This window comes from Motacilla alba, chromosome 11 (assembly GCF_015832195.1).
Source record: "Motacilla alba alba isolate MOTALB_02 chromosome 11, Motacilla_alba_V1.0_pri, whole genome shotgun sequence".
Lineage (NCBI taxonomy): Eukaryota > Metazoa > Chordata > Aves > Passeriformes > Motacillidae > Motacilla > Motacilla alba.
This window is the reverse complement of record NC_052026.1, coordinates 19,368,499-19,392,908: the sequence shown is the minus strand read 5'-3', so window position 1 is coordinate 19,392,908 and position 24,410 is coordinate 19,368,499. Positions and strand designations below refer to the sequence as shown.

At 54.6% G+C, this 24,410-nt stretch overlaps 1 protein-coding gene across 3 annotated transcripts in view; it reads right to left on the bottom strand.

Annotated features, from left to right (window-relative positions):
- ZNF469 (zinc finger protein 469) overlaps nt 1–24,410 on the bottom strand; it is a 194,073-nt gene that overhangs the window by 93,889 nt on the left and 75,774 nt on the right. The gene's annotated exons all lie outside the window — the stretch shown is intronic.

Below are 24,410 nucleotides of genomic sequence, written 5' to 3'. Positions count from 1 at the left end.
TTTGGAAGTGAAAATTCCCATTCCAAATGCTGGCTGTGGTTTCCAGCTCTGGCTGAACCAGGCAGGCAGTGCCTTGGATCTTCTGGAAAGCCAGGTCCTGTCTTCCAGCAAGCTTCACCTCCACCTCCTCCGGGACTTTGGGACCTCTGTCATTCCAAAGCCTTTTTAAAATGTCATCATTCCAGGAGAAGCCAGTCGGGGCCTGAGCCAGCAGTGGTGACGGAGAGCTGAGATCAAAGCTGTGAACTCTGGGCGGTTTGGAGAGCTGAGGGAAGCCAGAGCAGGAGGTGACATCAGCCGGGCTCGCTCAGGATTCTCCCGGAGCCGCTGCTGCCGGAGGGATCCGGGAAGCCGGGATGCTGAAGGGCTGAGTCACCACGGCTGGAGGCTCTCCTGGGAGGAAGGAGCAAGATTCCCTCACAAGAAGGAGCTTTTTTCCACTGTAAATCTTCGGAGCACAGCGAGGAGGCTGAAAGGTCACTGGGGCTTGGCACTGCTTTGGCAACCGGGAGCCAAATGGCTTTGGTGGGAATGAGGATGATGCTGCCTCCTCCCGAGGGGCTCTCTCCTCACTGGCTTCACCCACAGCCTGTCTGGGTCACTGTGGAGCAGCTTTCCTCATTCCCTGGCTTCTCCGAGGTCAAACAGGCTTTGGCAGGGCTGGGGATCCTGCTCCCACCAAAGGAAAGGGGAGTTTTGTCTTTGGCTTTCACAACGAGGGAAGGATTTTGAACTCAGACCCTAATTTGTATTTTGAGAGGGATCTCTGGTGAGGAGTGAAGCAGATCTGCAGGTATTCCAAGGGTTGAAGCGGATCCAGAGCTTTTGAATTTTCGGGGAGCTCAAATCTCATCAGCGCTCTGTCCCCACTCAGACCTGTGGGGTCCCTGATATGAGCCAGTTCCTTCCACATAAAATTATCCACTGAATTCCCTTTCCTTGGATTTGGGAGAGGATCAGCAGCATTAAAGGGCACACAGATAGGAAACGTGGAAACGTGGGGAAGATTTGCTGTGCTCCACGATGGAGCTGCCCCTGCTCAGGTATCCGGTGGAGGGGAAGAAATTCCACCCTCAGGAGTGCAAGGTGGGAGAGCAAACCCACAAAAGCCAGCCAAGACTGACCTCTGGAGAAAGGCTGGAGGAACCACAGCCAGAGGAAAAGCCAGGGAGCAGCCGAGGAAAGGTGGGAAGAAAAGCAGGGTGAGGATGATGACAACAAAGCCCCCTCTGTGCAGCCATCCCTCAACACTTCCACAGCATTAATTACACACAGCAGCCCCCTGACGACACCAAGGGTGATAATGACTTTCCAAGGTCCATCCTGCTCAGATTTTTGTCCCTGGAAGTGGCCAAAGGCAGATTTTAAGGAAGGGTTTAAGAATACCATAAACACACTGTGATTTTTTTTTTTCTCTCCCAGCCTAAAAAAGTCAGCAGCTGAGGGATTTCCTGAGCTGGAGGAGGAGTTATCTTTGCATTAAACAGGACTCGGGGGATTTTCCTCCTACAAACCTCTCCATTGTCCCTCAGTCCATAAGGAAAGAAGAGAAAGAAACATTACAGCTTTTACTGATGATGAGGTGTCAGCTGAAAATGCAGGGCAAGAAATTAAATTTCTTCACCTGCGCCTGAAGTCGGTTCAGAGAAAGCCCCAATTCTCCCTCTGACAACAAAGTCTGGGTTCATTAACAAAAATTGTGCTGTAAAATCTTTCCCCTGACTTAATGGGACGGCTCCAAGGTCCTTGGAAGGATTATTTCAACCCCACAGGCTCAATCAGTTGGTTCATTAAGCAGCAAAGTTTGGGAAAACCCACCAGGGATTCCTTCCTTCAAGGTTATTATTCCTGCTGCAAAACGTCCTTGATTTTTCAAGCAGCTGTGAGCGAGTTTTGGCTTTTAAAGCAGATGAGTGGGGACCCATCAGCACCCAAACACATCTGGGTGGAAGTGTTAAAGGGTCTTTTGGGGTGAAGCCCAGCACTGGGGAATAAAAGGAATTTAAATGGCATTTAATGGTGTTTAAATGCTATTTAAATGGTATTTAAATGGTCTTTTAAGGCATTTGCATGCCTCTCCCCCTCACACATCTGGAAGGGGCTCCAGCTGCACGTTTTACCCCTCCAGAATCCCATTTTTTAAAGGAATTTGTTGCGTTGTTCCCACTGCCACAACCTGGGCAAACACAGAGGCTCTGCCCTTCGCACATCCCTCCCGGATGGCATCCCAGGAATGCTGCTGGAGCTTTCTGCTCCCTGCAGAAATCCTGAGTGTGCTCAGCAGGACAAGCCTGGGCAGAAGGCTGGGCCTACAGGACCTGCCTCAGCCTAATTCCTGCGCCAGGAATTTCTGCCTGGCACCTCCACATCCCACAACGACACCACTGGGCACAAACCCCATTTTCTGCTGAAAAGTGAGACCTGACTCTGTTTCCACCCAAACCCTTTAAACCCAGGGCTGCAGTGCTGAGACCCTGGAGGACAACACGGAACAAGTGGAAGAGAATGTTCCCAAAAGGGAAGTGGGAAGGGGATTTTGGAAAAAAGGAGGAGAGCAGCACTAAATCAACACAGCAGCAGGGCAGGTGATGAGAAGGGAAAGCAGCTCTTCCTCACACAAACCTTCCAAATTCCTCATTTCCACGGCAAATACCAATTCATCTCCACGCCTTGGCTTTGTGATCCTGGCCGTGGACACAGCACTGGCCTGGCTAATTGCCATTTAAATCATTAGCAGGGCACAAAGCAGTGGCAGGAATTCCTGCCCCCTTGGGCTGCAGCACAGTCCCCTGCTCCCTGTTAATGAGGAATTTCGGCACCTCCTCGGATCCTGAGGGGTCCCTGATGAGGGGGAGGGTGTTTGTGGGAATTGAACCTGTCCCTGATTAGTTCCTGGCACAAGTGCTCCCCGCTGAGCCTGAGATTTATGAGCTGGAGTTGATCCTGGAGAGATGCAAACCTGGGCTGGGGAGGGAGCTGCAAACCTGGGCTGGCCACGCTCAGCTCATCCCACCGGGGAGGCACCAAAACCCTGGGATGGAGATGGAGACAACACCCCCAGGTCTTCATTCTCTCCCCAGATCCCAAAATCTGGGTGATCTACAAACTGGTTTTGCTCCAGTTCTGCCCCGTGACTCGGCCTGATGTCCCTCGGTGTCACTTGAGGTGGGAGCAAGATCAATCCAGCCTGAGCTCACACCACCAACAACCAGCACCGCACCCATTCCTGATCCCACACCCATTCCTTGATCCCACGTCCATTCCTAATCCCACACCCATTCCCAGTCCCACACCCATTCCTGATCCCACACCCATTCCCAGTCCCACATCTATTCCCAGTCCCAGATCCATTCCTGATCCCACACCCATTCCCAATCCCACATCCATGCCCAGTCCCATATCCATTCCCAATCCCACACCCATTCCCACACCCATTCCCAGTCCCAGATCCATTCCTGATCCCACACCCATTCCTGATCCCACACCCATTCCCAGTCCCACATCCATTCCCAGTCCCACACCCAGTCCCAGTCCCACATCTATTCCCAGTCCCAGATCCATTCCTGATCCCACACCCATTCCCAGTCCCACATCCATTGCCAGTCCCACATCCATTCCCACATCCATTCCCACATCTATTCCCAGTCCCAGATCCATTCCTGATCCCACACCCATTCCCAGTCCCACATCTATTCCCAGTCCCAGATCCATTCCTGATCCCACACCCATTCCCAGTCCCACATCCATTGCCAGTCCCACATCCATTCCCACATCCATTCCCACATCTATTCCCAGTCCCAGATCCATTCCTGATCCCACACCCATTCCCAGTCCCACATCTATTCCCAGTCCCAGATCCATTCCTGATCCCACATCCATTCCTGATCCCACATCCATTGCCAGTCCCACAACCATTCCCAGATCTATTCCCAGTCCCAGATCCATTCCTGATCCCACACCCATTCCCAGTCCCACACCCCCACGTTTGGCTGTCTCGGAGAAGGAGCTGGGTTTCACTGCTGACGGGAGAACAATTGTGGTGGGACTCCAGAAACGCCTCGCATTAAACACAAAAAGCACCAGAAAATTAAAGCTTGGACTGACTCACATCTCAGACTTTTGGGACTGGAAATTCCCATTGGGAATGCAGGAGCGAGACAAGAGCTACTGTTTGTTGACAACCTCTTGAAATCATCCTCTCAAAAATGTTGAGTGAATGGAAATCATTGCCCTCCACATTTTCAGCTCGTTAAAAAATGTTACAAATTCATCTTGGATTGCTGCAAATGGCTTGCTTTGCTTTCAACCACTGGATTCTTCCACACGCATTTCTGAGTGGGATTTAGGAGAATTTCCAAGGAAGAAGCAGTTCTAACCATCGTAAGAATTCTTCCCTTCCAAAAAAAAAAAAAACCTGAAAACTTTAAACTCTAAAAAATGAGATATAAATTTAAAAAAAAGAGCAGAAACCCAGAGTGGTGTGACGAGCTCCCTGCACATCCGTGGCTCCTGCACGGGATGAAAAGAACATTTAACACAAACCTTGTTGGAGCAGCTTAGCTTTGCCATGGACTGGATCCCTGAAAACCCCGACTCTGAGGCACAGCCCTGCTTCCAACGCCCTCCTCTCTGTTCCCCTCAGCAGGGAGAGTTGTTTGTTTGGTTTTGTAAGTCCCAGCTTAATGCAAAGCAGGAGCCAGCAAGGAGCAGGGCTTGCCAGAGGCAGAGCATCCCTTTTCCTGCCTTTTCCCGTGGTTCCCGTCGCAGTTTTGGATCCTGACAATGTTTGGGTTGGGTTTAAATCATTCCTGACAGGCCCAACTGGTGACTGTGATGCCAGCCCATGGAGGGAGTTGTGGAATATGGTCTCAGGCTTAGCTTGGTTGGGATGGCATTCCCCCACAAATGGTGCCTCATTCCCTATGGATTTTCCCTCCTCTGTCCCCAAAGGATGCATTTTTCAAGGGGACACGGTGTCAGCAACGCCCAAAATCCTCATGGTACAGAAATAACCAACCCTAACCCAGCCCTCTTTCCCCCTCTTTTCCCACAAAACCCATTCTGGTCCCCAGGAGGCTCCAAAGGCTGCTCCCAGCAGGAATTCCCAGCACATCCCTCATCCCTGCCCAGCACCGTGCCTCTGCCAGGGGGGTTGTGCAACAGCTCCAGGACATTAAGTGGAAAAATCACTTCCAAGTGGGAGGTAATGAGATGCAATCCTGTCTGTACAGGACAATAAATCACCTCTTTGGGTTTTTCCAGCCTTAAAAAATGAGGAGCGGAGGGCAGGGATGTGGCTGGCGAGGGAAGGACCAGAAGGAAAAGATCATAGCTGAGGAAAGATGCAACAGCAAACTCCAGAGGGAAGGAGTAAATCTGTTCCACATCCCTGTGCATCACCACCACAGTCTAAGCAAGGAATCGGCTCCATGGCAGTGTCACATTCCTGAAAAGTCTCAGTGAATGCATGTCTGGGACAAGAACAAAGGAAATCCAAGGAAAATGGGCTCATTTCCCCATTGTCCAGGGCCAGGACAGCTCCCAAAGCTCCTCAGCACCTCAGGGGTTTTTTAGCTATGATTGGATTTATGGAGTCATGGAAAGGTTTGGGTTGGAAGGACCTTAAAGATCATCCACTTCCAACCCCGACACCTTCCACTATCCCAGGCTGCTCCAAGCCCTGTCCAGCTTGGACTTGAGCACTTCCAGGGATGCAGGGGCAGCCACAGCTGCTCTGGGCATCCTGGGCCTCCCCGCCCTCCCAGGGAACAGTTCATCCGTTTTACTCCTTAGCTGGATTTAATCTGGAATTTTTCACAGCCCAAACGAGACAATCCAACAGTGCAGGAGAGGAGAAAATCCAAAATACATTTGGGTGGAAATTCAGGGGGGTTTCAAGGAGGGAGAACTGAGTGAGTCCGGGGGGTCCATGCTGATTCCAGGGAGCTGCCACGGGACAGGGACTTTGGGAATCACCAGTGGAGGTTGTGATCGAGGAACAGCTCTTGGTCCTTCCCTAGGAAGGATCCCACCTTTCTGGAACAAGGGGGACCTCAAACTCAGTGAACCCCACACCAAAATCTTCAAGTAGGAGAGAGGTCTGAGACACATTTTGGGCACCACATAACCACGGGAATCCCAGCAGGAGCTCCCAGGAGCTGAACTGATCCTGAGGGATAAGAAGTTGACCTGGTATTTGGAACCCCACCTCCCTTAACTTGCTAAGCAAGAGATTTTTTTTTTCCCTTTCTTGGGGACATCTCTGTCCTTTAAGTGGCAGCCTGAGAAAAGCAGCAGGAAGGTAATTAATTAATTAATTAATTAATAAGAGGCTGAAGTGCCTGGATCAAGTATCCAGGGTCTGGATACTCGAGGAGTGAAGGATTTAGAACAAGTAGCACTCGACATACTTGATCTTTTTATCCCCCCTCATTTCCACTCCTTTCTAATGGCTCCAAAGCAACTGGCCCGGGATGTTTCCCATCCTTCATCTAAACTCGGAAGAGCAAAAGCATAAACATTCCAGAAATATCCACAGAGACGTTTCACTAATTGGCAAATGAGGCAAATCCCCCTCCCGTCCACTTTCCCCATATGTTCCTGAGCACATCCAGCCCGACCACAACTCCATTAACTGAGCTCCTCCCGGGATCACTGGCAATCACAGTGCTGCCCTCAGACAAAACAACAACAACCTAAATTTGAGGGAATTAATAACAACGTCTACCACTAATGAGCTCTTCCGTAACATCTCCAAAGCTTTATGCAAATTAACAATTCCCGCAAGTAACGCGAATTTCGGATGATCCAAAAGGATCCTGGGCAATCCTGGAGTAGAAGGAAGGAATTTGCACAGCGTTGTCACCCCCACTTTCCCCCGGAGAACGCGGCAGCTCAGCAGGGAGGAGATCCCAAGCTCTCCGTGTTCGTGGACATCAAAGGGAATGATCCAAAAGGACAGAGCAGTGCCAACCCTTCATGCCAGGAGGGAATTCTACTCGCTTCCAAAAGAGGGGTTTAACAGCTGAAGTTGGATCCATGAATGATCCAGGATTATGGGGACAGTCCCCATCCCAGCACGGATACAAGCAGTGCCTACAGACAAAGTGGGAACAAGGAATGGGAAAAGCGCCTGGGACCACCTTTCTGTGACCCTAGAGGTTGGAAAACCAGGATTTGGAAAGGTTTCCAACAGGAACGCACCCCAGGGTTTACAGGGGGATGGGAATGGTGCAGGATCCTCAGGAAGGTGTTCCTGCTCACCAAAGGGACCTCTGAAGGTCCCTTCCAACCCAGACCATTCCAGGATTCCTGCCTGCCAGGAGCACCCATGAGACGGACCAACAGTGCAAGGATCAATGTTATCCCATCCAGGATAATTCCACAAGGAGGCAAAACGCCTGGATCTCTTCAGACATCTCCGTGCACTTCAAAAGCCCAAATTTTTGTGGGTATTCACAACCTCCAAACCCCATTTCCCTCCCAAAATCCCAATTCAGCAAACCCATGACGAGCACTGAAGCCCTGGAGGAGATCCCTGAGGTGGCTCAGACCCCACACCTGCAGGTATCCCGGAGAAAACCCTGCTCTTCCCAGATTCCCTCCACCAACCCAGGGGGTCCAGACCCCACTGGGAGCTGCTCTTTGCCAGCCTGGAGCCTCCTCCAGGAGGACTGGGCCGATCCCACCACTGTCCTGCCCCCAAGCCAAGGATCACAAGGATGATTCTTTAACCTTTAGAGCCTGGTGGTACCCAGAAGCTCCAGAGTGGAGCTTCCACTTGGAAAGCAGTGATTGCCCTGCTCTGGAATGCTGCAGGAACCTCAGCAGAGCCTTCCCAGAGCTCTGCAATCCCAGAGTCCCAGCTATAAAATCCCTGCTGCAGGCAAAAACTGGGACATGGAGAAGGAGATCCAAGGAATTTCTCCATCTATAACCATCACAGCTCCATGGAGCTGTTTAAAAGAGGGAACTGAGCTTGTTTTCCTTGTGGAAATCCTATGTTTATTTTTAGTTCTGCCTCGGAGTATAAATAACTCCGGAATGAAGTGCACGGTGCTTAATTCCCTTCATTGTGCGCTTAATTGCTTCCTTGTTTGCTTTCCACTCTGCTCCAGCCCCATATTCCAGCACCAGCTCTTCCCTTCCACGTTTGTTTATTGTGTCTGCATTTCCAGAAACTGAAAGGTCAGGAGAAAATATGAATTTTTAATGGAATTTCCTAATGCCACCAAGGCTTTACCCTCCCCGCCCGCCCTTGGCATGGATTCCCTCCCATCCAGACGCCACCAGCCTGAATCCCAGAGCCATTCCAGCTTCCCTGAAACACCCTCTCTGTCTCCTTTCCCGTTTGTGTTGGAGCCCTGAGCTCACCTCCCTCAGGAGGACACTCCCCATTCGCTTGGATGCCGTCAAAGGAACTGGTGCCATGCTCATCCCGGAGCCACCCTTGGATGAGGAAGGAGCTGTCAGCTCTTCCAGCACCACCTCCTGTCCCTTCCCAGCAGGAACAGTGGGATTTGCTCCATGGATCCCCCACGAAGCACAGCAGCACCGTGGGAGACTCCCAGGGCAGGAGCGATGCTGGACCTGGAGCAGGGATGTGCTCCATGAGGTCTGGAATGCTGGAGGTGTCCCATTAGATCTGCTTCCCAACCCCCAGCAGGGCAAAATCCACATCCTGGAATGGCCCATCCTGCTTCCATCTCATCCCAGCATTCTCTGAACCCCTGCCCTGAACACACAGAGAGAACTTTGCTTCCAATCCAGCCCATCCCTGAGCCCCCACAGGCAGCTCCAGCCCCACGGGAAGGGCTTTTCCATGTGTTCCATGGGCCAAGCACTCTGCTAGCTCCACAGCAGGGACATGGCGGGGAGCTGGGTCAGGAGCATTTTTCCAAGGTGAGTCCGTGGGGGAAGGAGCTCGGAGTTCCTCTCTGGAAGTGCAGGGATACACTCACTTCTCCCAGGTAAACACCAGAGCAGGATGAGGTTTGTGCATGGAGCAGGGATCAACCTGCTGTCCAGCCTGGAGACTCCAGGGAGACCCTGGAGCCCCTTCCAGTGGGTGACAAGAACACGGAGTGCCAGGACACAGGGAATGGCTTCCCAGTGCCAGAGGGCAGGGTGAGGTGGGACACTGGGGAATTGTTCCCTGGGAGGGAAGAGGAGAAGTGGCTGCCCCGTCCCTGGCAGTGTCCAAGGCCAGGTTGGAGCAACCTGGGATAGTGGAAGGTGTCCCTGCCCATGGATAGAGCTGGATGATCCTTAAGGTCTCTTCCAACCCAAACCATTCCATGATTATTGCCCTCAGTCCTGTTGCAGGGGTGGATCAAGCCGTGTTTTCCAGGTGGATCCATGTCCAAGGTTTTCCTGCCCTGCCACCACTGCCAGCCCCCGACCAGCACTGGCTTTTATTTATTTATTTTAATTTTGTAACTTCTCCCAGCCCTTAAAGCTGCCCAGAGTTTCCAATAAGCCTCTGGCCATTGGGATTCCCACCCTCAGCCTGGTTCTTCCTTGTGCTCCTCAAAAAAAATAGGGCTGGGTTTTTGGGAAGCCTAAAATTCCTCCCTCAACCTCAGGAGAGGTAAGGAGAAAAATATGCAGGGATGTGATGCAAATTCCTGCCTAATTCCTCGGGAGACACACTTGGGCACACTCGGGCACACTCAGGCACACCCGGGCACACTCGGGCACACTCAGGCACACTCAGGCACACTCAGGCACACTCAGGCACACTCGGGCACACTCACACACACTCAGACACACTCAGGCACACTCAGGCACACTCAGGCACACTCAGGCACACTCGGGCACACTCAGGCACACTCAGGCACACTCGGGCACACTCAGACACACTCAGGCACACCCGGGCACACTCAGGCACACTCAGGCACACTCGGGCACACTCACACACACTCAGGCACACTCACACACACTCAGACACACTCAGGCACACTCAGGCACACTCAGGCACACTCAGGCACACTCGGGCACACTCACACACACTCAGGCACACTCACACACACTCAGACACACTCAGGCACACTCAGGCACACTCAGGCACACTCGGGCACACTCAGGCACACTCAGGCACACTCAGGCACACTCGGGCACACTCAGACACACTCACACACACTCAGGCACACTCAGGCACACTCAGGCACACTCGGGCACACTCAGGCACACTCAGGCACACTCGGGCACACTCACACACACTCAGGCACACTCGGGCACACTCACACACACTCAGGCACACTCACACACACTCAGACACACTCAGGCACACTCAGGCACACTCGGGCACACTCAGGCACACTCAGACACACTCAGGCACACTCAGACACACTCGGGCACACTCGGGCACACTCAGGCACACTCAGGCACACTCAGGCACACTCGGGCACACTCAGGCACACTCAGACACACTCAGGCACACTCAGACACACTCGGGCACACTCAGGCACACTCAGGCACACTCAGACACACTCAGGCACACTCAGGCACACTCAGGCACACTCAGGCACACTCACACACACTCAGGCACACTCAGACACACTCGGGCACACTCGGGCACACTCAGGCACACTCAGGCACACTCAGGCACACTCGGGCACACTCAGACACACTCACACACACTCAGGCACACTCAGACACACTCGGGCACACTCAGGCACACTCAGGCACACTCAGACACACTCAGGCACACTCGGGCACACTCAGACACACTCGGGCACACTCAGGCACACTCAGGCACACTCAGACACACTCAGGCACACTCGGGCACACTCAGACACACTCGGGCACACTCAGGCACACCCAGGCACACTCAGACACACTCGGGCACACTCGGGCACACTCAGACACACTCGGGCACACTCAGGCACACTCAGACACACTCAGGCACATTCAGGCAAACTGAGGCACACTCACACACACTCAGGCACACTCAGACACACTCAGGCACACTCAGGCACACCCGGGCACACTCACACACACTCAGGCACACTCAGACACACTCGGGCACACTCGCGCACACTCAGGCACACTCAGGTACACCCGGGCACACTCAGGCACACTTGGACACACTCAGACACACTCAGACACACTCAGGCACACTCACACACACTCAGGCACACTCAGGCACACTCAGACACACTCGGGCACACTCAGGCACACTCAGACACACTCAGGCACACTCACACACACTCAGGCACACTCAGGCACACTCAGGCACACTCAGGCACACTCGGGCACACTCGGGCACACTCAGGCACACTCAGACACACTCAGGCACACTCACACACACTCAGGCACACTCAGGCACACTCAGGCACACTCGGGCACACTCGGGCACACTCAGACACACTCGGGCATACTTGGGCACACTCGGGCACACTCGGACACACTCAGGCACACTCAGGCACACTCGGGCACACTCAGGCACACTCACACACACTCAGGCACATTCAGGCAAACTGAGGCACACTCACACACACTCAGGCACACTCAGACACACTCAGGCACACTCAGGCACACTCAGGCACACCCGGGCACACTCAGACACACTCAGGCACACTGAGGCACACTCACACACACTCAGGCACACTGAGGCACACTCGGGCACACTCAGGCACCCTCAGACACACTCGGGCACACTCAGGCACACTCAGACACACTCAGGCACACTCGGGCACACTCAGACACACTCAGACACACTCAGGCACACCCGGGCACACTCAGACACACTCGGGCACACTGAGGCACACTCGGGCACACTCAGGCACACTCAGACACACTCGGGCACACTTGGGCACACTCACACACACTCAGGCACACTCAGACACACTCAGGCACACTCGGGCACACTCAGACACACTCAGACACACTCAGGCACACCCGGGCACACTCAGGCACACTCAGACACACTCGGGCACACTCGGGCACACTGAGGCACACTCGGGCACACTCAGGCACACTCAGACACACTCGGGCACACTCAGACACACTCGGGCACACTCAGGCACACTCAGACACACTCAGGCACACTCAGGCACACCCGGGCACACTCAGACACACTCAGGCACACTGAGGCACACTCACACACACACTCAGGCACACTCAGGCACACTCGGGCACACTCAGGCACACTCAGACACACTCGGGCACACTCAGACACACTCAGGCACACTCAGGCACACTCAGACACACTCAGGCACACTGAGGCACACTCACACACACTCAGGCACACTCAGACACACCCGGGCACACTCGGGCACACTCAGGCACACTCAGGCACACTCAGGCACACCCGGGCACACTCAGACACACTCAGACACACTCAGGCACACTCGGGCACACTCAGGCACACTCAGACACACTCAGGCACACTCGGGCACACTCGGGCACACTCAGGCACACTCAGACACACTCGGGCACACTTGGGCACACTCAGACACACTCGGGCACACTCACACACACTCAGGCACACTCGGGCACACTCAGGCACACTCAGGCACACTCAGACACACTCAGACACACTCGGGCACACTCAGACACACTCGGGCACACTCAGGCACACCCAGGCACACTCAGGCACACCCGGGCACACTCAGGCACACTGAGGCACACTCGGGCACACTCAGGCACACTCAGACACACTCGGGCACACTCAGGCACACTCAGGCACACTCGGGCACACTCAGGCACACTCAGGCACACCTGGGCACACTCAGACACACTCACACACACTCAGACACACTCAGGCACACTGAGGCACACTCAGACACACTCAGACACACTCGGGCACACTCACACACACTCAGGCACACTCAGGCACACTCGGGCACACTCAGACACACTCGGGCACACTCGGGCACACTCAGGCACACTCAGACACACTCGGGCACACTCAGACACACTCGGGCACACTCAGACACACTCAGGCACACCCGGGCACACTCAGACACACTCAGGCACACTGAGGCACACTCAGGCACACTCAGGCACACCCGGGCACACTCAGACACACTCAGGCACACTTGGGCACACTCACACACACTCAGACACACCCGGGCACACTCAGGCACACTCAGACACACTCAGGCACACTGAGGCACACTCACACACACTCAGGCACACTCAGACACACCCGGGCACACTCAGGCACACCCGGGCACACTCAGACACACTCAGGCACACTCGGGCACACTCAGGCACACTCAGGCACACTCGGGCACACTCACACACACTCAGGCACACTCAGACACACTCAGGCACACTCGGGCACACTCGGGCACACTTGGGCACACTCAGACACACTCGGGCACACTCACACACACTCAGGCACACTCAGGCACACTCGGGCACACTCAGGCACACTCAGACACACTCGGGCACACTCGGGCACACTGAGGCACACTCGGGCACACTCAGGCACACTCAGACACACTCGGGCACACTCAGACACACTCAGGCACACTCAGGCACACTCGGGCACACTCAGGCACACTCAGACACACTCAGGCACACCCGGGCACACTCAGACACACTCAGGCACACTGAGGCACACTCACACACACTCAGGCACACTCGGGCACACTCAGGCACACTCAGACACACTCGGGCACACTCAGACACACTCAGGCACACTCAGACACACTCAGGCACACTCAGGCACACCCGGGCACACTCAGACACACTCAGGCACACTGAGGCACACTCACACACACTCAGGCACACTCAGACACACCCGGGCACACTCGGGCACACTCAGGCACACTCAGGCACACTCAGACACACTCAGGCACACTCGGGCACACTCAGGCACACTCAGACACACTCAGGCACACTCGGGCACACTCGGGCACACTCAGGCACACTCAGACACACTCGGGCACACTTGGGCACACTCAGACACACTCGGGCACACTCACACACACTCGGGCACACTCACACACACTCAGGCACACTCGGGCACACTCAGGCACACTCGGGCACACTCAGGCACACTCAGACACACTCGGGCACACTCGCACACACTCAGGCACACTCAGACACACTCGGGCACACTCAGACACACTGAGGCACACTGAGGCACACTCACACACACTCAGGCACACTCAGACACACCCGGGCACACTCAGGCACACTGAGGCACACTCGGGCACACTCAGGCACACTCGGGCACACTCAGGCACACTCACGCACACTCAGACACACTCAGGCACACTCGGGCACACTGAGGCACACTCAGACACACTCGCACACACTTGGGCACACTCAGACACACTCGGGCACACTCAGACACACTCGGGCACACTCAGACACACTCAGGCACACTCGGGCACACTCAGGCACACTCAGGCACACTCAGGCACACCCGGGCACACTCAGACACACTCAGGCACACTGAGGCACACTCAGGCACACTCAGACACACTCAGGCACACTGAGGCACCCTCGGGCACACTTGGGCACACTCAGACACACTCAGACACACTCGGGCACACTCAGGCACACTCGGGCACACTCAGGCACACTCAGACACACTCGGGCACACTCAGACACACTCAGGCACACTCAGGCACACTCAGGCACACCCGGGCACACTCAGACACACTCAGGCACACTGAGGCACACTCAGGCACACTCAGGCACACCCGGGCACACTCAGACACACTCAGGCACACTGAGGCACACTCAGGCACACTCAGGCACACCCGGGCACACTCAGACACACTCAGGCACACTTGGGCACACTCACACACACTCAGACACACCCGGGCACACTCAGGCACACTCAGACACACTCGGGCACACTGAGGCACACTCAGGCACACTCAGGCACACTGAGGCACACTCACACACACTCAGGCACACTCAGGCACACTCAGACACACTCAGGCACACTCAGGCACACTCAGACACACTCAGGCACACTCAGGCACACCCGGGCACACTCAGACACACTCAGGCACACTGAGGCACACTCAGGCACACTGAGGCACACTCAGGCACACTCAGGCACACTCGGGCACACTCAGGCACACTCGGGCACACCCGGGCACACTCAGACACACTCAGGCACACTGAGACACACTCAGGCACACTCGGGCACACTTGGGCACACTCAGACACACTCAGACACACTCGGGCACACTCACACACACTCAGGCACACTCAGGCACACTCGGGCACACTCAGGCACACTCAGACACACTCGGGCACACTTGGGCACACTCAGACACACTAGGGCACACTCACACACACTTGGGCACACTCAGACACACTCAGACACACTCGGGCACACTCAGACACACTCGGGCACACTCAGGCACACCCGGGCACACTCAGGCACACTCAGGCACACTGAGGCACACTCGGGGACACTCAGGCACACTCAGGCACACTCAGGCACACTCGGGGACACTCAGGCACACTCAGACACACTCGGGCACACTCGCACACACTTGGGCACACTCAGACACACTCAGACACACTCGGGCACACTCAGACACACTCGGGCACACTCAGGCACACCCGGGCACACTCAGGCACACTGAGGCACACTCGGGCACACTCAGGCACACTCAGACACACTCGGGCACACTCAGACACACTCAGGCACACTCAGGCACACTCGGGCACACTCAGGCACACTCAGGCACACCCGGGCACACTCAGGCACACTCAGGCACACTGAGGCACACTCAGGCACACTCAGACACACTCAGGCACACTGAGGCACACTCGGGCACACTTGGGCACACTCAGACACACTCAGACACACTCGGGCACACTCACACACACTCAGGCACACTCAGGCACACTCGGGCACACTCAGGCACACTCAGACACACTCGGGCACACTCAGGCACACTCAGACACACTCGGGCACACTCAGACACACTCAGGCACACTCAGGCACACTCAGGCACACCCGGGCACACTCAGACACACTCAGGCACACTGAGGCACACTCAGGCACACTCAGGCACACCCGGGCACACTCAGACACACTCAGGCACACTTGGGCACACTCACACACACTCAGACACACCCGGGCACACTCAGGCACACTCAGACACACTCAGGCACACTGAGGCACACTCAGGCACACTCAGGCACACGCGGGCACACTCAGACACACTCAGGCACACTGAGGCACACTCACACACACTCAGGCACACTCAGGCACACTCGGGCACACTCAGGCACACTCAGGCACACTCGGGCACACTCACACACACTCAGGCACACTCAGACACACTCAGGCACACTCGGGCACACTCGGGCACACTTGGGCACACTCAGACACACTCGGGCACACTCACACACACTCAGGCACACTCAGGCACACTTGGGCACACTCAGGCACACTCAGGCACACTCAGACACACTCGGGCACACTCAGGCACACTCAGACACACTCGGGTGGTTCCCTTTCCCTCACACAACCCCATGGCTCTGCTGCCGAGCAAAGGCACCGCTGGCTCCTGGACGCCAAACCTGGAGGTGAAACGGGAATTTAAAAAAGCAGGAATTGTCTTCCCCAGCCGTTTCCCTCCGAAGGAATAATATGCTTGGCTTGTCCTGGTGTTGACACAAGGGTGACTCACGGGCCCAACAATGTGGGACTGTTTGGAGGTTGAGGGCAGGCATCTGGAACTGGCCCCGTGTCCCTTGGCAGGGCTGAGCTCAGCTCAGAAATGCAGTTTGCTGCCTGTAATGCACCCGGAATGCAGCCCTACCTACAGCTCCCATTCCCAGACTCCTTTCCAAGGCTATTCCCTGCATTGGCTCCTGGCTTGGGTTTGGCTGGAAAATCACCTCTGCAAACCTCACCTGTGCCCACCTTTCATCTCTTAGGGACTGTACCCTAAGCTCGTCTCAGTGTGTTTGTACTTCACCCAGGTTTGCTCCAGCCCCAAAATCCCTGGATGGTCGTGGATTTACTGCAAAGCCTGGAACAGGCAGGAGTTTACAACCCTCAGAACCCCTCTTTGGCACCGTCCCTTGGAACAGGTCTGGGAGCACATTCCCAAATACCTCCTCACCTCCACCCGGGGGCTGAGCAAAGCTGCTCTCCCAAAAGGTCTTCAAGGAGATCTCCAAGAAAACCAACCAACAGCGAGTGGCATTCCTGCTGTGAGTGATCCCAAAGAGCTGAGCCTGTGGGGAGAGGGATCCCAAAGGGCTGATCCCAAAGGGCTGATCCCAAAGAGCTGATCCTGTGAGGAGAGGGATCTCAAAGGGCTGATCCTGTGGGAAGAGGGATCCCAAAGAGCTGATCCTGTGGGGACAATGATCCCAAAGGACTGATCCCATGGGGAGAGGGAGGATGAGGAGGAGCAGCTGCTCTGCCAGCTGTCCCACAGCACCCTGCCAGAGGAACATGCTCCAGATCCATCATCCTCCTCCTCCTCCAGCCTGGATCCTGTCCACACTGCCCAGTCCTCGTCACAGACCTCCCACACGCACAAGTGGCTTTCCCAGCCCTCCTGCTCCTCACCCAGCCCCAAATCCCAAATCCCACATCCCAGCTGTCCTGGAGCCCCGGGCGTGCTCCCCGCGTGTCACCCTGACATTGGAAGTCTCAGCTCCTCCTCAGAAACCTCAGCCTTGGCTTGTGGCACCCCCAGACAGGGAACAGCTGGAAAACGCTTCAGCCCAGACAGCGAGCCCTTTCCCGGGATTTTAAAAGGTCAGGAACTAAATCCATCTCATTGCACGGCGCGTGGAATCCCGCCGCGCTGCGAGGCCAGCCCTTCCCACCACTGCCATTTCCACGGCTTCGGAGCGGGATGCTGCTCCTGAGGGATGCTCCAGACCTTCTGGAGGACCCGAGGATCCCACCCCCAGCGTTCCCCGAGTTCAGCTCAGAGTGTGGAAGGCTTTTCCCTTTCCCAGCTTGGCTCCGTTCCCTGCTGGCTGCGTGCCGGTAGCTGGCAGCTCCCGCATCCCAGCAGATCCATAAATAATTCAACAGCTCACTAAAAAACAGGGATCCATCATGTTTATGGTTCTGAAACATGCACAGAACCGGGGCAGAGACCTGGAGCACCAGGAGTGAGGCAGGAGAAGTCAGGGAATATCACCAGGGAAAGCACTGGAGACTCCAGCTACAACAGGGCCGAAGGAAAGGGGAAAACCCTCAGACTTTGAGTTAATTCTTCAACAAAAGAAAAAACCCACGAGTTTCCTAATTCCAGACAGGGCCCTGAGCAGCTCTGTGAAGAATTCCAGCTCCAGTCAAAGCCGTTTTCCACACTTCCAGTAGCACAGCCTTTAAAATTCAGAGAGAGAGGAGCGCGCTCGTCCTTGGCTGTCCGGGCCTCTCCATCCCCAGCTCCAGGAGCAGAGAATGCCACAGAGACAGATTCCATCCTCCCTGCAGCTACTGCTGCTCTGCAAACCCAGCCCTCACTGAGGCTCTGTGGGAGGTTTAGGAGCCCTCTTCCCACATTTCTGTTATTTCAGTAACGCTATCTGGACCCAAAATCAGAATTCCATGTCCTGAGCTCTGCAGATATCGATGGCAGATTAAAAGACCATTTTCCTCTGCAGAGATCTCCAAATCTTTCTGGCAGGGGGGAGGGCTGACAACTGCCTGGACTGCTCTTTTCCTTGCACTTTTCCTTTCCTTGGCTCTTGGGCTCAATGGAGTGAAAAAATACTTTTTTTTTTCTTTTTCTTTTTTTTTTTTTTTTTTTTTTTTTAATGTGTGCACAAAAAGATAACAAATATCAGGGTCTGGCACTATCAGGAGGAGCACATCAGCATTCCAGACCCAGCTCCAGGGGTCTGGGGCCTTCCAGACCCCACTCAAGGGGTCTGGGGCATTCCAGACCCAGCTCCAGGGGTCTGGAACATTCCATTCCAGGGCAGCTCCTCCTGGCAGCAGCGGGTGTGGAGAGCCAGTGCCAGGCAGCTCATCCCAAGGGAATGAGGGCCAAAAGGGAAAGAAGGGAGAAGTCACAGCCTGGGTGACTGATCTGAGGATGGGGATGGAAAATCCATCTCCTCATCTCTCCACATTCCCAGGGCTAAGCGCAGCCCCCCCTCCAGGGCTTCCCTGAAAACCACGAGGGGCTTTGCTCCCCACGAGGAGCCACGGAGGTGACACTGAGAGGTGACATTCCACACAAAACCTCAGAGCACTTCCAAGGACCCGCCACGCTTACAGGGAGATGGGAAGGGAGGGATTTCAGGCTGGGAGGGTGGGATAAATGAAGGAACAGGAATTAAGTGCTGCCACACAGCAATTTCCTCCTTCCCACCTCCCCTCAGCTCTAGCTCCAGCTCCCACATTAGGATATGGACACGATTCCCACTCACCTGCTCAAGGAAAACACGGAGCTGAGGGTGCTCCACTAAAATCAAACGAACTAAAATAAAATAAACTAAAATGGGAGGTGGCTGCCTGATCCTGCCTGGAATACAAACGACTTGCCAGAGACCAGCAAGAGATTTGGATTTCCTAAAAACACTCCCAGCCATCCCAGGAAGGGTAATTCCCATTCGTCAACTTGAGTTTTTCCTGGCAGCACCTTCCAATCTCTTGGCACTGCTTCCAACTCCAGCAAACAGCTGTGGATGTTTGGAAATGGAGCTGCTGCACGCGAGTCAGGTGTGGGAGCTGATCAAAGCCCCGACAGATGTCAGGGCTCTGCTTGGATGACAAATGAAGATGCAATTAATTCTTTTAAATGACCCCTTTTCCCAGAAGATATCAGCAATTTGGGAACAGATTTCTCTGTTGCATTTCACTCTCTCCAGGAGAAAATCCAAGTTTTCCCTTGGGCAAACTCCCTTTTCCTGCAGCTCCAGTCCCCTGCCTGTGCCATCACCAAACTGCTCCGGGAATTAAAGGGATCCTGACAAACGTCACAGAAGCAGTAGCACCAAGCTGGAATTTTGTTCAAAACACCTCTTTTCCCTGAGCATTCCCACAAATGTTTCCCATTAGCCTCAGGACAAGGTGCTACCTCCAGAGCAAAGTTTGGGCTGTCTCAGTTCCCTGGGAGAACTTCCCACTCCTCCCCTCCGGCTGAACCCACCCACAGCCGGACGATGGGACGAGCAGGAAAAGCCTGGATCAGGTGTCCAGACGTGAGTCCAGCCTTGGCAGAGCCCAGCACCAGCTGCTGTACAGGATCAGTGGCTCCCTGAGCACCGCTCAGCCCAGCTGTGCTCCCAAATCCATCAGAATTTCGGACTCCGAGTTTCCCTCCCAGCCCCGCTTTGGGTACAAACCACAGGATCCACATCAGGTGTGGATCACGGAATAAGTTGGGTTGGAAAGGAAACTTCTAGGCCCTGAAATAAGCAGGGATATCTTCACTCAGAGCCTCGTCCAACTGTTTGCAGGGATGAGCATTCCAGGGATGTCTGGAGGTGCTACGTGGACTGGCTGGGATGCAGCGCTCCGGCACATCCTGCCCCCAACACCACCCAGGATTAGGGACACAGGGTGGGACAACCCCTTCCCCTCACGGATTTCTCTTCCCTCCTCCTCTTCCCAAGCCAGCCGTGGCGGGGGAGGAGGGAGCTGTGCTAATCCCAGAGCCCCAGGGAAGCCTCTGGATTCCCTGGCAGCAGCCACGGCCTCCGGACAAGCTGCTCCGCACGCAAGGCTGCCGGGACAGCCCCGGCCGCGTGTCAGCAGGATTCCCCTCCTCGTGATTTAGGGCAAAAATCCTGGGAGAACTCGGAACAAGCGGCCAATTGGTAACACCCAGGAGCTCGGGGGATCCATGAGCTCTCAGATGTTCCAGGAGCATGAAAGAGTTCCTGAGCTACAGATAAAAAACCCCAAAAGGGACAAGCAGGGAGTTTGGGAGAGCAGGGTGGGGGCTGCTGGTTTCCCATCTCCTGGATTTTCCTCCAGGAATGGAAGGAGGATCTGCTCATCCTCCTGATCCAAGGATGCTTTGGAATGAGTGCCAGGGCATCTTAGGAGCCCTGGGGCAGAGCTGTCCCCACCAGCTGTGGTGCCACACCGGTGACACTGTCACAGTTGGGTGGCACAGACTCATCGGCTCAGTGACAACTCCAACAGGAGGTGCCTTAAATTTTCCACAGGTTTTTTCCAGTGGGGACCATGCTTGGATCTGTGCCATGGGAATGTTGTCCTGTTGGAAAAATGAGCTCAGAAATCTAATCCTGAGTGCAGGCCTGGGGTCCTGAGCACGAGAAGGACAAGGACCTTGGAGCAAGACGAGAGCAGAGCACAAAGATGCTCAGCATGGAGAAGGGAAAGCTCCAGGGAGAGCTTGGAGCCCCTTCCAGTGCTTGAAGAGGAATTGGAAGATGGAGGGAAAGTGACCTTTTGCACAGCAGGTAGTGACAGACAGGAGGGAATGGCTTCCAACTGCCATAAAGCAGGATTATTGGGGAGGCTGGGATGAGACTCAGAACACGTCATCACACAGTGTTTCAGAGAGGGGAGGGGGCCACGGGGCATTGTTCCAAGTGGTTCTGCTGCTGGGATGGGAAGCAATCAGGAATCCCCCCAGATTTGCAGGAATGCTCGGACTGCTCCTAAGATTTCTCTCACACACGCAACAGAGATGTCTCAAACCAAACATTTGCCTCCAAATAAGTTAGAGGAAGAATATTAATTATTAATTAAAGGAGAATTTAATTATTAATTAACCGGATGATGCCACATTCTGCTTTTATTCCAGTCAAACTGAAATCCAGCAATTGATTTACTTCTCTTTCCTTTATTCTTTGGAAGCACAAATAACACACCTTGGAAAGGACAAGTCCTGTTGTTCCCACTTTCTCCTGAGGGCCAGAAGCAGCTGAGTTTTGGGATGTGCACCTGGATGTGTTCCTGGCACACTCCCTGTGTCCTCCAGCCCATCCCCAGTGCTCCTGGCTGGGGCTCTCCAGCAGCACCTCCCTCTCCCAGCCCTCACTGCCTCATCCCACGTATTTCTAATTCCTTTAAAGGTCTTTAACCACGGAGCCAGTTTTCCAAGATGCTGGGAATCTCCATCAGCACCAAGGCAGGAAGAACCACAAGTGCATCATCATACCCCAAAACCCCACAGCAGACTTGCTCCAAGAGCATTCCTGCAGCGTGAGCACGGCTTATCCTCAGAATGAACGGGACAGAGCGGGCTGAGAAATGCAGGGAAAGGATAAAACCTGACTGGCAGTGACCAGGGTCACCCCCTGGAGCCACAGCAGGCTCAGGGACACATCCTGTGTCCTGAGTGATTCCTTGCTTTCCCCACGAAGGTGAGGAGAGGGGAGGTGTGGAGCTGCAGCACCTCCCTGCTCCTGCTCAGCTGCAGCTGGGGCTCGCTCTGAGGGAAAGCTGCTGGGATTTGATTGATTTACAGGATGATGGGCACGACTCAAAATCACAGCACCGAGAGCTCTGGGGAGTTTGATCAAAGGTGAACATAAATCAATCCTCCCTCTGTTCCTGCATGCCACCTCCCCCTGTCCTTTGTCCCAAATGCTTCCAGAGCTGGAGTTCTCCCACCTCATAAACAGCTCCTGCCTGGAGCTGCTGCTGGGGCCCAGCCCCAAATCCATTCCCACATGGACAACCCAATATTTGTAGGGCATTCAGGCTGACTCATCCCCCAAAGCAACCAAAACACCAAGGCAAAGTCGCTGATACACCCAGTCCTTGTTTCTTTTCCCTAAGGATAAAGGGGGCAGGCCCTGGCACAGATTCCCAGAGCAGCTGTGGCTGCCCCATCCCTGGACATGTCCAAGGCCAGGCTGGACAGGGCTTGGAGCGCCCTGGGACAGTGGAACTGGATGATCTCAAAGATCCCTTCCCTCCCAAACCATTCCATGATTCTGGGATCTCAGCTTTTGGCTCCAGGGGTGCAGGGTTCTGCTGAGGGGAAGAAAAATTCACTGCTGATGTCTCTTTATGCTTTACATCCACAACGGCTTCTTTTTTAATAACCTTGTCATCTCACCTATGTAAAATATGCATTCAAATTAAACCCCATAGATTTGGGGCCTGTTGCTGTAGGTTAAACAAACATCCCCGTGATTTAGTCCTATAGAAAATGCTCAAATCGCTCACATTATTCAGCCAACCCATTTTTTATTAAAAAAAAAGAGAGAACACGCAGAGTAACACAATTCCTGCTCAGCAGCTGGGATTATGCCATGAATTTTCCTCACTCACAAGAGATGACACCAAAAATTCCAAGCCTCTCCCAACCAATCCACGCTGCAGCAGTAGAAATGACTTGGACGCAAGATCTAAGCCCTGCTGCAGGTATTTCACCTGCAGAGGGTGTCTGGACATCTGCCAGGTCGTTCCCAAGAAATATAAGCAACCCCAAGCCCCAAAATAAGTTTTGTCTTAGCTGGGAGAAAATTCACTGCTACAAAAATAATCCCACAACTGCACTGGGATCTGAAGCAGGTGGAGATTTGCTGTGAGGGTGGCAAAACACTGGCACAGGGTGCCCAGAGAAGCTGTGGCTGCCCCATCCCTGCAAGGTTTCCAGGCCAGGTTGGAGCAGCCTGGAAAGGGCAGGAATGAGATGATCTTTAAGGTTCCTTCCAACCCAAACCATTCCATGATCCTAAAATTTAAGGATGTGCTGGAGGGCACAGCTCTGCTCTCCCCCTGGGCTCTGCAGTCCCATCCTCCCTGATGATTTTCCTGGCTGCACAGGAAGAAGAAGCACCTGAGAGCCCCTTGTCCCACTGCCACAGGCACTCACCTGTGCAACCCGGGCTCAGCTGCCTCCCCATCCCAAACCAGTGATCCAGGGACTGTGACAATCCAGGGAAGGGATTACAGCAGCATTACAAGCAGGAGGTTTACAGGATTAAACACCTTTTAGTGCAATACACATTCACAGGCAGGAGCCTTTCCAAGGGAAAACATCTTCCAGTTCCCTACCCACAACAGAGGGCACGGCCCCTCTCCTCCTGCCAGGCCTGACATGGCTCAAGCTACAGAAGGGAATTCTCTGTCCCTGCAGTGATTAAAGCTGGGTGAACCCACGGTGCTTCCACGACAGCACAAAAACAAGCCCCGTCCATCGCCTCCTTCCCAGAGCAGCAAGTCAGGTCTTGCTCCCAGAAATGCGACTGAATTCCAGGGAACTGCAGCCTTGCAGGCCTGGGCTGGGGCAGAGGGGAGGTTCTGGCAGAGGGATGATTGATGTCCAGACGAGGCAGGAATGTGACGCTTCAGAGAAGTCAGATCCATTTAGTGAAGTTCTCCCCCTCAGCAGGGAACTGCAGCGCCCGGGGCTCAGCCTCGCTGGGGACACTGAGCCACTCAAGGGCTACTCAGGGGCAAGGGGACAGCAAATCCTGACCTGCACTGCTCCCCCACAACTGTGGCAGTTACACCCCCAAAAAGTGGAGAAAAAAACCCCACAAAAACACCTCACAGAGGATGGGAA